Raw genomic sequence first — 19,277 nt, forward strand, 5'->3', positions numbered from 1 at the left:
AAAAGTATCCACTAAAGATTGATTCCTCATCTGGAACATAATAGATGATTAGTTCCTGAAGGAGAAATATAATCTGGATGTTAAGCAGTGTGAACTTGGTGATATTCAGAAAATGGCTTTATGATGTATTCATTGCTGTCTTAAACACACTCTGTCTGCTCTTCTCAAACCTCTTGACACTATCTTGAGAGCTTATGAAGTTTCTTGATCACATTCAACTATAAAAATCAGTCCGCTTTGATTATTAAGCCTCACTTTCAGTTATAAAGAAATCCTGTCTAATTTAAATAAAAACTTCAATCTCATACCCAGTTCAAATTTCCCTCTATTCCCACCCCCAACCCTTCCCATTCCCGCTCAGGCCTGCTCTTCGGCTCAGCGGTAGCAGTGTGCTGAAGATCTCAGCAAAAGCCAGTTGTTAGCGTCTCTTCCCCACTCCAAGTTCAGGGATGTCATGTTGATGGATTAAAAGCAGCCGTGCCCATGGAAATTGGGAATTGCTACAAATCAAGATTTTCCACTCCAGGACAGCCAGCAGCAGACCACTTTTCAGAGACATATAATTGGGAAAAGAACATTGTTTTCAACCTCCCTCTCCTCTTTCCCCTCTTTTCTGTCTCTTTCTTGTTCTAAGTCAGGGGTTGAGACTTAGAAATAAAGGGAGAAGTTACCATTTAACTGGTGCTGTTGCAGTCTGGTTGTTGATGTTCTCTGAATGGCTGACATTCGTTGCTGTTTTTTAATGGTAATGTGATGTTCAAGTACAAGGCTTTGATTTATTCATTTTCATTGCTGTTGTTATTCTAGGGGGTTGTGTTGAGGGAGGGCAGAAACTGGAAGGCCCTTCTGAAAGATAAAGGCTTTATCAGCACTGGCAAGATAGGAAAACGTCCAGGGAGGCTGTCCGGAATAAGAAAGGTGGATATGATAGATGACAAGCTCCTGAGCCTTTGCCAAACGCTACTGAGAGGTCAAGGCAAGGTGAGTTCCCCAAGCCACCTAAGTCTCTGCTCAGTCAGTATCTGTCAGGGCACAGCAAGAGGGAGAGAAATGCTGCAAGGAGGTCAGACTTCTCAAGGTTCCCTCAAGTCTGCAGGCGGAACTCATAGTGTCAGAGATGCCTTTTACAAGGACTCCTGAATGTCATGGGATGGGCAGCAGGCAGAATTATGACTGCTTTCTGATTCCACAGTGAGATTTAGTGGAAAGAAACGAAAAAAAATGTCCAGGATATTTATCTCTCCTAGCAGTAAGTGGGTCGACAGGATAGGGTGTTGGGTGAAGATGGGAAGATTCATGTCTGCATGAGGATGCCTCTCAGTCACAGGGATTCTTAGACTAGGGGAAGGGGCTTCTCATGCCACAAAGAAACATATCCCCTCACTGTCTGAGTAGCCAGGGTCACACAGGAAAAAAATGAGTCCTCTGCTACCTCCCTACCCTCCTTGCACTTTTTCTCTCCTCTCCTGGTGATTCTCCCAGCCCAGCCCTTCTCAACAGTCATTCCAGTTGCCTCTGCGTAGTCCTGGGCATTCCCCAAAGTTGTCTCCATGGCTGCAACAGTGATAAGTGAAGGAGGAGAGAAAGGAGTGAAGGGGGCTCAAAGGTTACCTACCACCTATCACTTAACAGAGAAGTCCCTTTTGTTGTTGTTGTTTTACTTTTTACAGGTTTTGGTCTAAAGTTTTATTTCAAAACAGAATTTTATTCCGCAACACCCCTCTCCAGCAAATACCCATCACGTAGGGGTTTTTGCACGCTCCCTAGTGGGTACTGGGTAAATAGTAGCCATTGTGAATAATGCTACTAGCTACATGGCCCCTGCCCTCACACTTGTTCGGGGGCACGAATGTGTTCTTCTTCCTATTTTGTGAGAAGCTGGACTAGGATGTGTCACTCCTCACACTCCTTACTCTCCTTCTAGAAGGAGTTGTGCAGCCCTGCTTGCCCTCTGGAATCAGGTTTCCAAATGGAGTCTCTCTTATCCAAGGAGCAAATAGCCTATGACAGAGATGAGACCATGATGTCAAAGTGCTTTATGAACTGCAAAAGCTATAAAAATATGTAGTGTTGTTACCGGTACTGTATTTTTAGAAGGACACAGAGTTACAATGAACACTACCAGTGGGAATTGGGAAGAATTCCCTGGAGCAGACTGACTCTAGTTCTCAAAAGCATGAACCCTGGGGCACTGATGGAGATGCTCAGAAGCCTGTGTGATGGGGTCTTTGCCTAAAAAGCACCAAGTATAAAGCCTCAGTTCACCAGCCTCTACCAGACTGTGGCTCCAATGAAATAGAATGACATCATTTTCCCCTATTATATGTTTATGAGAAAGGTAAATGGCAAGAATACAAGATTACATTAAATATATATATATATATATATATATATATATATATATATATATATATATATATATTCAAATGCTCACAAAAATTTAGAAAAAATATGTAAATATATATATTTAAAATTTTTGTGAACATTTGCTTTCCAAAGGTAGATTTAGGGAATGCCTTGGGGTAGTTCATTCAGTACACACTCGTGAGACTGACCATAACCATTGTCCAGGCCATGAGGCAGGGCCTGGAGGTAGAGGGAAGCGTAAGGAGTGACCTCACACCCAGATTCTGTCCTAGAAGCAACACAAACATACAGGAAGATGACTCAAGTGCAGAGTGATGACTACAGGAAGTACAGAGCACCCAGGAAACTTAAGGGAGCAGTTTCCTCCTGCCTGGGGAATGTCAGAGCATGACAGCCCTGCATTTATAGGACTCCTGACTGAAAACTATTTCCAGTGGTCCCATTTGCAGCCCCGGACAAAATTGGGAAATGACAAAACTTTTTATATTTTTAAAATCCTTTTTCCTGTGTGTCTTTTTTATTGCTCAAGAATACCAGTACCCTTGTGCTTTCTTTCCACTCTCCTCTAACTCAAAGAGACTCCTAGGTACTTTGGAAATTTGCCGTAAATTAATTAATCAATGAAACAAATTGCTAGCAAGTACCTCTGCTGTACTAAGTACTAGGGGCTGTTTTTAACCCTTGGGGAGCAACAGAGAATGAGACAGACTAGTTTCCCTGCCATCTCAGAACTTATCCTCCAGAGTAAAAGACAGAAAATAAACTAGTAAAAAGCAAATTATATGTTAAAAATTTTAAGTAGGAATAAGAGCTATACAGAGAGTGACTTCAGGATGTTGTAATAGGAAAAGTCAAAATGGCTACTTTAGATAGGTGGGTCAGGAAAGGCCTCTATGAAAAGGGAACATTTGAGCAAAGACCTGAATACAAGAATCTAAGATCCAGTGTTCCAGAAACAGGGAATGTATAAAGACACAGGCAGAAGTGTTTGAAGAATAGAAAGAAAGACAGTGTGTTACAGAGGAGTGAATGAGAGAAAGCATTAAGGGATGAAGCTAGAAAGGCAGAAAGGGATTTGAATTTTAATCTAAGTGTGATGGAAATATATATTTCCTACTTCCACAATAAAGTATGCTTGAGTCTTCTTTGAATCTTACCTCCGATCCCAGCATTGTGCCAGGAACATAGTAAGTGCGCAATAAATAGGTGTTCATTGATTGAGCAAGGATCAAATCGTAAACCAAAGCCATAAAATCCTATGGTAGAAAATGAGGCATTTCAGCCAGGAGGTGGGAGATGACTTGAGAGGTTTTCCAGAGCTCCTGGAAAGCACGCTGTGAAATGGCCCCAGTTACAAAGACCTTTCTGGCTCTTCTTTCCTTTTTCAGAGGTCTTAGGCATTCCACCTTCTCTTTCTCTTTAAGGCTGCCCCATCATTTGGGGGTCTCCCCACCAAAGCCTGATGCATAGTCTCTCCCGCTCCTTTACTTCGGCTGGTCCTGTAGAAGTGCACAGACTCACTTCGTGGAAGAGTAGCATTGTTAAACACTGGAGGGAAAGTAACATAAACAACAAGGATGGGAACATGGGGACATTGTAGGGAGTCTTTCTGAAGCTTTACCTCCTATTACTCTCTAGATTTGGGAGCCTGGCTTCATGGTTTTTTTGTGTTTTTTTTTTTTTTCTTCTGCAATCGCCCTGGCCACACAAGCAGGAAATTTTCATCTTCCTAATTCAATGGAAGAATTTTCTCATTTTTCATTCAAATGTCACTGAGGGAGATTGACAAAGGACTCAGGCTGTTCTTGGCCCTGTGTTCTGAGAGCTGGGCTACCCATGATGCCGAAACTTGCCTCCCATGTAATTATATGGGAACATTTCAGTCTTTCACTCCTCAACCCTGGAGAAATTCAACTTTCTGTCTGGACTCCAAGTAATTGTCATAAAGTTCACCCTTTAATTCTCCTCTTCCTGGGAAAATGGTGGGGAGTGTTGAGGAAATACAACAGAAACAAAGTCTGCTCCCAGCCCAGAAAACCATTTTATTATTGAATAAGCATAAAAGCAGAAAGAGATGCACATCACAGGCCGTCCCTGAATGGATACAACCTACTACATTCCTGTTTTCAAGAGAAATTTTCTCCTATGTTTCTGATTGGAGGTAGGTTTTGGAATTTGGAGTCAATGATAGCTGAACTCAGGCCCATCTCCTCCTCGGAAATGGGAGATTGGACACTTTTATCTTCCTGGATGATTCCATTTCAGAGATGGGTCTCAGCTCCACGAAGCAACATTTCTGAGTTGTGAGACCGGCAAGAGGCTTACTTAGCCCTTGTTCTTACACTAGGCATTTGGGATGCTATGAGCTGAGCATGTTGAAGTGTAGCTCCCTTAGACCCGTACTCTGTATGTGAGTGTTGGTTCAAATATATACTCTTTCCATTTTGCCAGATGTTCAAAGCTGCAGTGCTCTCTGCGTTCTTACTGCCCAGGTACCAGCTAGTAATACACAATTCCTTCTTGGAACTACTTCTAGAAAACATTAAATAGATGTTATCTGCTTTATTTGCTGAAATGAAGTTGACTAAGCCTCTTCCCTCTTCTAGCCTGTGATTCTCAAACTGGACCCTGGACACGGAGGGCAAAGAGAGAGGGAAGAAAGAGGCAGGCCCGTGCAGATTGGCAGGTGGCAGGTTTAATAAGCAAGGGAGCTTACATAAGAGGCTTTTCTCGGGTGGCCACAAAGGGAGTATGTCTCCACACTCACTCACCAGAATCTTTAAAAGTTTATATAGAAGCCTTAACCTGGGTTCAGTCACATACAGAGTCCAGATGGTCTCGGCGACACATTGCTCTCTCCAGGCTGTGTCCCGCGGTGGCTCCCATTGTGGGGACATGGGGCAGAATGAACATTCTGGGGCAGGGGAGGTAGCGAGGACCCTCCACTGCCCGGGGCCAGCTCGTGCATCAACCAGCTGTCATGTCCTCTTGATAATTTCTTTCAACATCCTCTCCTCCAACTGAGGAGAAAAATCTGAGGACAGTTTCTCCCAGGCAGTTCCCTTCTTCCATGTACACAGGACTAAACAGATAAACCACGTCCCGAGTCTCAGGTGGGAATCTCAGTACCTGGACTGTGGAGGATAAAGGTATGGATCCTGTCCCCTCTGACTAGCGGAGCAGTTCATCGGCTGGGACTTCACTTTCATCATCTGTCAAAGGGGATTGTAGTCACCTTCCCCATCTAGGTAATTCCTTTTCATTGTACACAGCTTGGCTAAGTGTTCTGTCTTTTAAAACTTCTAACACATTTCTTTTTAAGCTCATTGTACCTATGAGCTTATCTTGGCATTCTGTAAGCACAGAGGACATGAACTATCTATTGTATTCACTGCTCATCATTAGGAACTGCTTAGAACAGGGATTTAAAGAATCTGTGGAATGTTTGAGTGAACCTTCCCGTTGGGGTGATTGTAAAGATGGAATGCTGTAACACCAGTAGAGTTTTTTACACACAAGTGCCATCTTGTTGGCGCTTCTTTGGAGGCTAAGGCCCAGTGACCTAGGCATCCTTCCCCCATAGGAACAGCCTCTGAGCACTTCCTTACCCTCAGCTATTCCCCTTATTCCTTATCTGATGACTATGCTAAGACATGGTAAGTTTTTCCAAAACATTCAACACTGATTCAAACCCTGTATGCACCCAGTAAATTGGACTGTCCTTTTGGGGAAGAATTTTTTTCAGCCAGAAGCTTGAAAAAAAACAGGGATTTCTGCCTAGTCGTTCATTAACGAAACAAAGAAATTGGCATCCGATTCCATGACATTTTATTTAGTCCAAATTTTATCCACTGTTGGAAGGGAGAGAGAAAAGCACCATGGAAGAGTTTGGGTAGGTTCTTTTCCCTGGGTGAAATTGTTCTGATCCACCCACTTGTCGGGACAGTGAGGGAAAGTCTCAGTGGAGTGAATCTGACACTTGCACTGGCCCAGGAGAACCACATTTTCCCTATGAGATTTACTGTTTAGAAGAAGTTTCTGATCATTCTGATATTAAAAACGGTTGACTAGTTTCCTTCTGAGTTATAGGGAAGTACACACTCCACTTTAAAATTTAGTAGGAATGTGAATTCTGGCAACAAAGCTGTTGTTCCCACAGGACGTTCAAGGCTTCAGTGACACAGATGACCATTTGCATAATCTTCTATGTGAAGACAGCATCCAGTGCTAATTTTTAATTTATTCCCCCCACCCCCTGCCAGAGTAAATATCTCTTGGTAACTCTCGATCAGTCAGACAATGAGGGTTCAGTAAAATCATTTAGGAGTCTGGAGGGAAAAAAAAAAAATCCAAAGGTTCTGAAGGTGAAGGAAAAGTAAGCATCCAAGAAAGAACTTTTCCATCCAATCTAGGTGAGTAAATGTTATAGAGATAGAAGGTTTGCATTGTACGCTTTATTGAATGACATTAACATATTTGAATTTGCCGGGTTGTCTCTATGTGGTATAGGAAGGACTCTTTGTTGTGGACTGAATGTTTATGTTTAATCCAAATTCATATTTTGAAAATGTAATCCCCAATGTGATGGTATTTAGAGGTGGGGCCGGCCTTTGGAAGGTGGCTAGGTCAGGAAAGTAGCTAGGAAGGTAGAGCCCTTGTGAATAGGATTAGTGCCCTTATAAGAAAAGACCAGCTTACTTGCTTTCCACTGTGTGAGGATACAATGACAAAGTCAGCGGTCTGCAACCTGGAAGAGGGCTCTCACCAGAACCCAAGCATGCTGGCACCCTAATATCAGAATTCTAGCCTCCAGAACTGTAAAAAATAAGTTTCTGTTGTTTATAAGCCATCTAGTCTATGATACTTTTTATAGTAGCCCAAACTAAGACACTACTCCACTGCCCATTTAATTAAAAAAAACAAAACTGTAATAATTGTTCTTTAATTATTTGAGTGGATACTGCTAGAGAGCTTTCCTATATCTTACTAGGGAAATTATTTCAGATTTTTAAAATAGAATAATTGATCATAAGACTATTCCACCATTTTGACTGCTGGGTCTGTGCAAATGACTTTCTTTGAGGAGGAGGAAGATTACACTCTAGCCTTGATTCTGGAAATTTTCCATCTATTACTATCTCACTGCCAACAGAGGAATAAGCCCTTTAACAGGATCATGCAAATATTAATTATCAATATTTGCATATTGTCTTATTTCGAGTATGTATTTGTTAATTGCATTTAACCCTTTCAGCAATACTGTAAGAAAAGTATTAGTACATACAATGATTCCCTGAAAATAAGACCGGGTCTTATATTAAGATCTGCTCCAAAAGACACATTTGGGCTTATGTTCAGGGGATGTCATCCTGAAAAATCATGCTAGGGCTTATTTTCCAGTTAGGTCTTATTTTCGGGGCAACACGGTATTGAGGAAAGAATAATTAATAGCAACAACAATAATAATAACAACAACAACAGCAACACAAAGAAGATACAAAGATAATGACCTGCCCGAGATCATTCACCTGAGGCCACAGCTAGGATATAAACCCCTTTCTTCTTATCCCAAATTTAATGCTCTTGCCATTGTGTTTACTTTTTTAGAGTTGAGGGTAAATGGGTGAGATTGACTCCAGGTGAGAGGACTTTCAGAATTCTGAATTGCAGAGTCGCAAGGAAACTTAGGGATCACTTAGCCAAAGGTCTCTAGAAAGATGAAGGTAAGAAGAATTGCTACTTGTGCCCAGACATTTAGTGGGAGAGTTCCGTCTTGAAGCAAATCTTTGGACATCCGGTTTAGTCTTCTTATTTCAGTGCCTTTCCTGCTCCCAATTTATAGCACATACTATGTAGATATATGTTTATTATTTATTTTTATTCCTGCTTATTTATTTATTATTGCTTGCTTCTCAGTTGGTTATCTTCTAGAAAGCCAAGATGGCATTTTCCAGTGGAAGAGAAGGCCTAAAAAGTGTTCACCTTATGTATTTAGAATGCTACAAACTTACGCTTTATTCTGGGACAGGCATCATTTTCCAATTTTGGCTAAAAACAAACAAACAATGAAGTGCCAGATTTCCTCACAAATTATGCACCTTATTCCTGTCCCTTTGTTTTTCATGCATCTTTTCTCAACTTTTAAACTTTTATTCTGCTGAGGTTTCCAGTATTTTCAAGTAACTTGTACAGAGTGCCAGATGTGGGTCAGAAAATGTTACAGTAAAGATAAGAAAAAAAAAAAATATATATATATATATATATACACACACATAACTGACCAATTTGTAGGGTTAGTAAGCAATGAAATGCTTTATTTTATTTATTTATTTATTTTTGGTGTTTGTATCAACTTGAATCTACTCCAAGGCTGGCTGTGACCTTCTTTTCCTAGACAAATGAGTCAATAAGTTAGCTAAGGGAGGAGCATTGATTTATTGGAGTGGACATATTTCAACATCAGTTTGGATTTAGAAAGTGTTGCCACCCCATGCTGTCATCAGACACGCTGTGGAAGTTATTAAGCTGTGGGTCCTGGAGAGATTTTTATAAAGAGGTAGACGATGAGAGAGTGGTTTTTACTATAGGCCTGGGGCCCTTGGGGCTAACGAGTTTATGTAAATCCTTAACCATTTCCACAGACTGAAAAAATAGTAGCCACAGACCAATATGATGGGCTCTCAATATACACAGGCAGCTTAGTCATAACCCCAGCTTTTTTGGGTAAAAATTCTTGTGTTTCAAGGGTTACTAACCCTGGGTCTTTCTGGTTCTGCTCAGGGACTTGAGTAGAGCTACAGCCTGGAAAGGGGCCATTTAGAGAATGGGTCGGGGAGGGAGAGAGAGGCAGCTGGTGAGACTGAGAGTCAAGGACAGAGGCAGAATCAGCACAGAAGGCTCAGTTTGGAGTAAGTTTGGGAGCACTTACATAATAAGACTGGAGAGTGAAGGCAGTAGCAGGATATGAAGAGTGTGAGGGGGAAAAAAAATGAGGAAAAGAGGATTTTAAGACAGTTTGCTGTGTGTCAGTGGCTCTCCTCGACTCCTCTCATGGAGACTTTAGATATGATTTAAAATTTTAAAGATATAAATCTTGTATTTTGAATCTGACATTGTCCTTGAATGGGCCACTAAATATACAGGTCATGATATGCCCGACCACTTTTCAAAAGTACTCTAGTGATTAACAAAATAAAATCAGTTTAAAAGTGATATTAAAATTATAATAGTTTTATATCATTATGTATTTGCTAAATCAATGTATACTATACTTCTATCATGGGGAGGGCAGTGTGTGTGTGTGTGTGTGTGTGTGTGTGTGTGTGTGTTTGAAAAGAGTCTAACTAAAAAAAAAACAAAAACTTTAAAAGCAGCTATGATAAGGACCACGGCAAAAAGTCTATAAATCTGCAAAACCTTATGTAAATGCAAAGCCTTCTTATTATCAGTATTGGTAACATGTGACTTTCTTAGAGTCAATTCAGGGGACAGTATCCATATTTAAAAAAAGTTGTCTCATTAATCCTAAACAGCAAATGAGCACTATGAAATGAGTGTAGAATACTGCAGAAAGCAAGAGTCTTTCTGTCAGAGCTGCTCAGGGTTGACTTGAGAGATGAGGAGACGAGAGTGGAGTTTGGTCTTCAAGGACGTGGTGGATTGAGAAAGCAGCCAGGATGGAGTGGACAGTCTAGGAAGAAACGTGTGAGCAAAAATGGAGACATTTACCCAGTAGGAACCCCATGTTTGCCATGTGGGCTACTTGGATAAAATGGAACACCCTCAACAGAAAACGCTGTCTTGATGAAACCACTCCTGAGAAGTTGCTTCTGTCAAAAGTGTAGCCTGGCATTTTGGTGAAGGTTGGAGCAACTAGAACTCTCATCACTTTTGGGAGTGGGAAGAGGAGAGGTATAAGTTGATGGAACCACTGTGAAGAGCTCATTTGGATATATTTAGTGAAGTCTCAAATAGTCAGACTCTGTGCTATGCAATTCCACCTCATTTTCCAAAGGATGGGGTACAAGAATGTTTACTGCTGTATTGATGCTAATGCTGAAAAACTAGAAACAACTCAAGTACTCTTCAAAAAGAGGACAGCTGTTATCTCCTTTCATCTGAATAGATACAGCAGTTAAAGTGATCTAAAACTACCCATCAGCATGGTTAAACCTCAGGAACGCAGTATGCAATAACAGAGCAAATTGCAAAATAACATGTACAATATGATGCTATTTCTATAAAGTGTGAAAGCCTGGAAACAATGAAACATTGTGTTTGTGGAGAGAAACCTGTGTAAGAATGGTATAAAAACCATGCAAAGGCCTGAAACCTGAAACACAGCAACTTCTCTGGGGGTACAGAGAGCGGAATGGGACTGGGGGTGGGTACCCAAACAAACCTTCAACAATGTATTTTAAGAAAATCTGCCACAAGTATGTGAATTTGATATGTGAATTCTCTGTACTTAGAAAAATTAAGTAATACAAAATGATTTTTAAAATAAGCAGTCCTTTGTTTCTTCTTCAGACCCTACCTCCTATTGCTGTTCCCCAGAGGAAACTGCTCTGAAATTCTTTTGGTATTTATGACCATATATTTAAATAACATGCTTTTACTGATATATTTTCTTTATAAAATTTGGACATTATCTATTATCGTCCTAGTTGTGGTTGAAGTAGAGCTTCCCTCATCCCTTGTCCACTCCTCCCATCCTTTAAAGATAAATACATATCTCACAGTTTGGGATTAAATCAGTGGTCAGTGTTTACTTTATTATGACCATATAAATATTGTTCAGGACTCAGCCCAGTAGCATCACGTTATGGAGTCATCTTTTACTTTCCCTGTGGTTACTCACTGAGTTATGTTTTCATTTACTGTTTTTATATATACCTATTGGTAATTTTCTTAATAGGTTTATAGAGTGTCTGTTCATAAATTTCCACATATCTGACAGACAAAATAATCAGTTTGTTTATTTCCCTGGAGACCCCCTCCTGTAAGTCTGTGTCCTCCTGCTCCGGTAAAAAAACTAACGCCTCTTTAAGCCTAGCTCACATTTTCTTTAAAGGGACCTCCTCATGCCAAAACCTAGTGTTAGAACTCTTCTTTCCTAGATCCTCTGTTTTTCTTCTTCTAGATTTCTTCTTCTAATCTGGTGGAAGAAACCTTTAATAGCTTCCTGAGAAAAGATATTTGGGAAGTAAAATTCTTGAGTTGGCTGGACAAAGAATTCTACTGGAAAATCATTTTCCTCAGAGTATTGAAGATGTTGCTCAATAATCATGGTTTGTATGTATGTTCATTGCTGAAATATCCTTTGCAATTTTGCTTTTTTATTTCTATGTGAGAGCTATTTTTTGTTGCTAAAAGTTTTTAGAATCAATTCCTTACTCCTGGTGCTCTAAACTTTATGGTGATGTAACTTGATATGGACACCATTCATTTATGTGTCAGTCACTTGTTGCGGTGTCGGGGGAGGGGTGGGGAAGGGAAATGGGGGTGGGGTTTTCAGTGGCAGACAAAGGAAACATTTTGTTTTATAATTTTCTCTTTCCTTTCTTTCTGGAACTCCTGTTAATTGGATATATTTTCTTAACATTTTTTGTCTCTTTTGTATACTATTTTATGTTTGTACCTCTTTCTGAAGATTCTCTCAATTTCAACTTCATCATTTTTGTTTTGTTTTTACCTATCCTATTTATGATACTATTATTATTTCTAAGAGCTACCTTTTGTTCTCTGATGATTTTTTGTGGCATCTTTTATTTGTTTCATGGTGTAATATTTTATTTTCCCTCTGAGGAAAATAATCTTTCTTGTTCTTCTCATATTATCTTTTTTTCCTGAGTTGTTGTTTTTTCCTTAATTTTTTCTTGTTAATGAGTGTTTCTATTTAAGAAGGAGGCACTAAAAAGCTATTGGAAAGTCTCTGAGTGGGGGAAAGACTTATTACCAGGAGGGCTCTACAATGCACCGGCTGGAGAGTAAGTTGGAGGCCCCTGAATGTCTGCATCTAGAGACCTTTTCCTTGGGGTTGCTTCGTTTCTCCAATCTCTTGCCTAGAGGATATGGTCTGGCAACAAACCCTCTGGGATCAGCATGTGGGGGTGAGTCAGTGTCCTCTTTCAGCCCAGTACCCCAGCACTGCTTTTTACTTGTGTGCCCAAGTCAAGTCACGATGGCCCAGTTTCTCCAGACCATAAAACTCAGCTCTCCTCCGTGGCCTGGGAGACTTATTCATGAAGCTGATAAAGGGTGGGACGGAGTCTTGGTGTCTTGTCTTCAGGCTCATGCCTCACCGCGAGCCTTCACTGATCCCTGGAAGCTCCAATTCCTGAGCCACCCTGGGTTTTGCTGGGGGTTTTGACTTCTTTCTGCATTTCGCTTAGGATTCCACGTTCTCTGAATATCAGTCACCAGTCCTACCCCAGCTTTCCGTTGTCTAAAAAAAAAAAAAAAAAAAAAAGAATTGACATCTCTATTAGCTGTTCTCCCTTTATTTTGTCCTTAGAGGCTTATACGTTTTTCTCCTTTTCATTTCAGTGAAGTTTCTGAAGGCAATGGGAATAAATTCACCTATTTAATAATAGATGTGGGTCGAGCCAAGGTACTAACTTCTCTGTTCCTCAGTTGTCTCATCTATAGGATGGGAATAATAATGGTACCTACCTCAGAGAATTGTTGTGAGAGTTAAATGTGTTATTGCATGTGTTAGCACATGGAAAAGTCCCAGTAAGTGTTTTTCATTGTTACTTATTAACATTATAATTAAATACACCATATTCAGCTAATGATTTCCTACTTGGCTGTTTGTACTCTGGTAGCACATAGGATTAAAAAACAAACATACACAAAAACAACAATGTACCTTGAATTAGGACATTGGGTAACAAACTAGAACACTAGAGGGCACATGGTAGGTTCTCAATAAATGTTTGCTAACTCTGAATCTGTATCTTTATTTTCTATTCCCAATTAGACTTCCTGTACCTCTGTATATCCTATAGGGCCCAATGCAGTACTTATACACGCTAGCTGTTTCCAAAGGTGTATCAAATTGAACCAAACTGAATGTGTATTAGTACCTATTTTTGGAAACAGAGATACACTACAAACTTGATTTAGATATCAATATATTGACTTAAATACAGATTTTTTTTCAGCAAAATTTTACTGATGCTGCCTCGAAATCAAAATGTTTTAAGGAAATAGTTTTATTACTATATTTCCACTCCAGGAATGTCATAAAAGACTTCAGCCCACCAAACATTGCATTGTGCATGCTGCAGCTCTTTGTGAATTTGTTTCAGTACCGCCAGCTCATCAGGATGTTGAATGTTCTCTCTTCTATTAATTCTTAGCAAATGTGAATCTGCGACACTGTTGAAAATTTACTTCTAAGCTTTCCGGATTTGGGGCATTAAATCAAGGTTCCTTCTTTACTTATTCTTAGGAAATAGATACGGTTTTAAATCCCAGCTCAATACCCGAGAAGAATGTTACTTTGTGATGAATGTTCTGCAAAGCACGTCATGCAGATACACCTCTAGTATTAAGGATGGGGGTGGGGGGGTGCTGATCCAGTCCAGGACCACCGTGGACCGTACTGCGCAGACTCTCACCAGGAGCTGTGTGATCTTATATCACACAACCTAAGGACATTACTTAAAAACATTTTTTTTTCAATTTCAGTTGACATTCAGCATTATATTTGTTTCAGCAGTAGAGCAAATTGATTAGACATATACAAAACTTATGAAGTGATGCCCCCGATAAGTCAAGCATCCAACTGATACCATATATACTTATTACAATGTTATTGACTATATTCTTGATGCTGTGTCTTACATCCCCATAGCTGTTTTGTAACTATCGACGTGTACTTCTTCATCCCTTCACCCTTTTCACCCAGACCCACCACCCCTCTCTCATCGGGCAACTATCAGTTTCCAAGCCTGTGGCTTTGTGGTCTCAAGAGTCCACAAAGGAAAGGAACCTAAGGCTGTGTACTAACCTACACAGAGGTCACCATGGTGGACTCAGGGAAAGAGTCTGGACTGCGGGGTCTGACAATGAAGTCCATGAACTTGTTGCAATGATGTTGCTAAACTTTTTTTTATTCGGAGAGATTATTATGAATGTGTACTAACTGGACAAACAGTTAACCAACTGTACTATTTGGAAGTGCTGAAAACGCGGCATGAAAAAGTTAGACGACCTGAACTTTTCGCCAACAATTCATGGCTCTTGCATCACGACAATGCACCAGCTCACACATCACTGTCTGTGAGGGAGTTTTTAGCCAGTAAACAAGTAACTGTATTGGAACACCCTCCCTACTCACCTGATCTGGCCCCCAATGACTTCTTTCTTTACCCGAAGATAAAGGAACTATTGAAAGGAAGATATTTCGATGACATTCAGGACATCAAGGGTAATACGTCGACAGCTCTGATGGCCATTCCAGAAAAAGAGTTCCAAAATTGCTTTGAAGTGTGGACTAGGCACTGGCATCAGTGCATAGCTTCCCAAGGGGAGTACTTCAAAGGTGACTGTAGTGATATTCAGCAATGAGGTATGTAGCACTGTTTCTAGGATGAGTTCGTGAACTTAATTGTCCGACCTCATAGCCTCTACTCCTCTGACTGTATACACATTATGCCTTTTGCTTCTGCTTTCTAATGTATGCAAAACACAAACCACAGTGAATCTCAAAATGATTGAACAACATTGTACAATTCCCCTGTGCCCCCACCATTTTCCTGTGAAACTATATTTGAAAGCTATTTTGAATTGCTTGATGACATAGTCCTCTTGTCTTGACGGCTTTTCAAGTCAAGTCCTATTTGGGGTAACTGATGCTGCTTAAGTTCATATCTGGGGGAGCAGTAAATAAGATTCTAGAAGCTTAATTCTACAATTTGTTAAAATAGCCTTTCACCACTAGAGCTTGAAAATTTTACCAAACTATGTGAGTTTGTCTGCACAGATCTTTTTGTTTCTGGGCTCAATTCGGCTCGAGTAAACTGTCTGCCTGAAATTGGAGGCCAAGCTGTTCTAGAAACTCTTGGAACAGACATAGCTTCATGTGAATCCTTCTTTCTTCTGCTCTGAGTGTACCTTTGGGCTGGAGGAAATAAAGCCTGAAATTATATAATGGGAACACTGGTTGTGAGACTCTTTGATCTAGCCAAATCCATACTGAATCTAATGAAACAACTCAGGCTGAATTTAAATTAGAGAAGCCTACTTTTTCTCATGGAGTCTAGAATTCTCACCTACCTAAATAATAGCAAGACACTAGAAACACTTCCACTTTGAGTTTCTGGAACCAATCCTGACTTTAGGGCGAGGTATCAGCAGTGAGGGAGCTGGCAAAAAAAATGAGTGTGTTGGTAATTTCCTGGATCTTTCCCTGAAGACTTGGTTGGCAATTTTAAGAGAGCAAACTGAAAACTCCCTGAGCAACAAGACAAAGTAGGATGCACTCCCAAACCTATAAATATTCACTTATAGGCCTGGATAGTTATACAAATACTGACATTTATACCTTCCCTACAACAGACATCAAAAATAAGTTATAGCACTTCTCAAAACAGTGCATCCAGCAGACACCATCAGTGGGGGCAACAATGGCACACAAGAGGAAACTGCTGCCCATCGTGGAGTCAGCTGGCCATAACTAACAGAGCTTGTGTGCTCAGAGGGAAGGTGATTTATGGCTCAGACAAAAAAGATAGTTACCTCTTTCAGATTTATGGTTTAAAGGGACCTAAAGGGAGTGACAGACCTAAGCATGGAAACAGAGGAAAGATTCCACAACCCCAATCAAGAATAGAGCCAAATGTACCCTTGTCTATTTTCTGACTGCTTTTTTCCAGAAATTGGATGTCCTCGAAATTATAAATTATATTAATATTCCTGAACAAACATAACAATGATTGGTGTGTGGGACTTGCACACATTTTCTTATGATCTAAAGAAGTTGAACACTCCATGTTAAGTACAAACTACTAAAAAATAAGGGAGAAATCCCCACACAAGATGTCTAATGAAAATTATCCATTGCATTTTCCGTAGAAATGAAGGTCTATGCAACCAGTTTGTAGGCCTGTAATATTTTAGAACCCTTTTATATTCTAAGCAATTCACCATTCTCTAGAATATCTGGAGTTTCTTCTATTTTCCATACTTTCAAGAAATACTTCATTCTTCATGTCTCAAATCATCACTGATGGTTGTGAAAAAGACATTCTCTGGATTCCAGTTGATGAGTTTACTGTGTAACTCAAGGAAAGGCCAGCAGCAACATTTTTCTTCCTCTGAAGAGGTGTTTTTTTTGTTTTTGTTTTTGTTTTTTGCCAATATAGCTGAAGATTACTCAGCCATTCCATGGGTTCTCCAAGTACTGGGAGCACAGGCACTTACACTTAATATTCCTATTCAATGTGACACTTGAATTAAGCTAATTTATTCAGTGCAAACATGACCTTGAATTACAGAGTAATATTTTAATGTTGTGCTAAGGAACTTTACCTACTGAGAAGCATTTTAATTAGAGTATGATAAGAAAAGGCACTTAATTTGGCTCATTGACTTGTCGCTGTTCAGAAAATAATTGGCATTGTTTGGAAGGCTCATGGAGGATTTCACATTAAGAATTATTTGGACAAATGGATAACCAAGTATACTTTGGAATGGGAGTCGGTGAGGCTTGAGGTTCTTACTTCTCTTGCTCATCCATGAATGAAATTAAACAATGCTCCAACCCTTTTAGTTGAACATGTATCTTTGGTAGAGATCCAAGCTCTTACCTATTTTTTTTTTTTAATTAATTTTATTGGGGTGACAATTGTTAGTAAATTTACATAGATTTCAGGTGTACAATTCTGTATTACATCGTCTATAAATCCCATTGTGTGTTCACCACCCAGAGTCAGTTCTCCTTCCATCACCATATATTTGATCCCCTTTACCCTCATCACCCACCCCCCACCCCCTTACCCTCTGGTAACCACTAAATTATTGTCTGTGTCTATGAGTTTTTGTTTCTCATTTGTTTGTCTTGTTCTTTTTGGTCTATATACCACATATCAGTGAAATCATAGGGTTCTCTGCTTTTTCTGTCTGACTTGTTTCACTTAGCATTATTCTCTCGAGATCCATCCATGTTGTCACAAATGTTCCTATATCATCTTTCCTTAACGCCGAATAGTATTCCATTGTGTATATGTACCACAACTTCTTTATCCATTCATCTATCGAAGGACATTTTGGTTGTTTCCATGTCTTGGCCACCGTAAACAAAGCTGCAATGAACATTGGAGTACACGTGTCTCTATAGAGAAATGCTTTTATATTTTTGGGGTAGATACCCAGGAGAGCGATTGCTGGGTCATATGGTAATTCTATTCGTAATTTCTTGAGGAACCTCCACACTGCCTTCCATAGCGGCTGCACCAGTCTGCATTCCCACCAACAGTGTATGAGAGTTCCTTTTTCTCCACAGCCTCTCCAACACTTGTTACTATTTGTTTTGTTGATGAAAGCCATTCTGACTGGGGTGAGGTGATATCTCATTGTGGTTTTCATTTGCATTTCTCTGATGATTAGCGATGTTGAGCATTTTTTCATATGTCTATTTGCCATTTGTATATCCTCTTTGGAGAAATGTCTCTTCAGGTCCTCTGTCCATTTTTCAATTGGGTTGTTTGTTTTTTTGTTGTTGAGTTTCATGAGTTCCTTGTATATTTTGGATATTAGCCCCTTATCAGAGGAACTGTTTGCGAAAATCTTCTCCCATTCAGTTGGTTGCCTCATTATTTTGCCAATAGTTTCTTTTGCTGTGCAGAAGCTTTTCAGTTTTATATAATCCCATTTGTTTATTTTAGTTTTTACTTCCATTGCCTTTGGAGTCAAATTCATAAAATGCTCTTTGAACCCAAGGTCCATAAGTTTAGTACCTATGTTTTCTTCAATGCAGTTTATTGTGTCAGGTCTTATGCTTAAGTCTTTGATCCATTTTGAATTAATTTTGGTACATGGTGACAGGTAGCAGTCCAGTTTCATTCTTTTGCACGTAGCTATCCAATTCTGCCAGCACCATTTATTGAAGAGGCTGTCTTTCATCCATTGTATGTTTTTAGCTTCTTTGTCAAAAATTATCTGTCCATATTTATGTGGTTTTATTTCTGGGTTCTCAATTCTATTCCATTGGTCTATGTGTCTGTTTTTCCGCCAATACCAAGCTGTTTTGATTATTGTAGCCCTGTAGTACAAGGAAAAATCAGGGAGTGTGATACCTCCAGTATTGTTCTTTTTTTTTAATATTGCTTTGGCTATTCGGGGTCTTTTGTGGTTCCAAACAAATCTGATGATTTTTTGTTCTATTTCTTTAAAAAATGCCATTGGGATTTTGATGGGGATTGCATTAAATCTGTATATGGCTTTGGGTAATATGGCCATTTTAACTATGTTGATTCTTCCAATCCATGAGCACGGAATGTCTTTCCATTTCTTTGTGTCTTCTTCAATTTCTTTCAAAAATGTCTTATAGTTTTCAGCATATAAATCCTTCACATCCTTGGTTAAGTTTATTCCTAGATATTTTATTCTTTTTGCTGCAATTGCAAAAGGAATTGTTTTTTCTATCTCTTTTTCTGAGATTTCATTGTTGGTATATAGGAAAGCAATGGACTTTTGTACGTTGATTTTGTAGCCAGCAACTTTACTATATTCATTGATTGTTTCTAATAGCTTTTTGGTGGAGTCTTTAGGGTTTTCTATGTATAGCATCATGTCATCTGCAAAGAGTGACAATTTAACTTCTTCATTCCCAATTTGGATGCCTTTTATTTCTTTCTCTTGCCTGATAGCTCTGGCGAGGACTTCCAACACTATGTTGA

This window comes from Rhinolophus hipposideros, assembly GCF_964194185.1.
Source record: "Rhinolophus hipposideros genome assembly, chromosome: 10".
NCBI lineage: Eukaryota > Metazoa > Chordata > Mammalia > Chiroptera > Rhinolophidae > Rhinolophus > Rhinolophus hipposideros.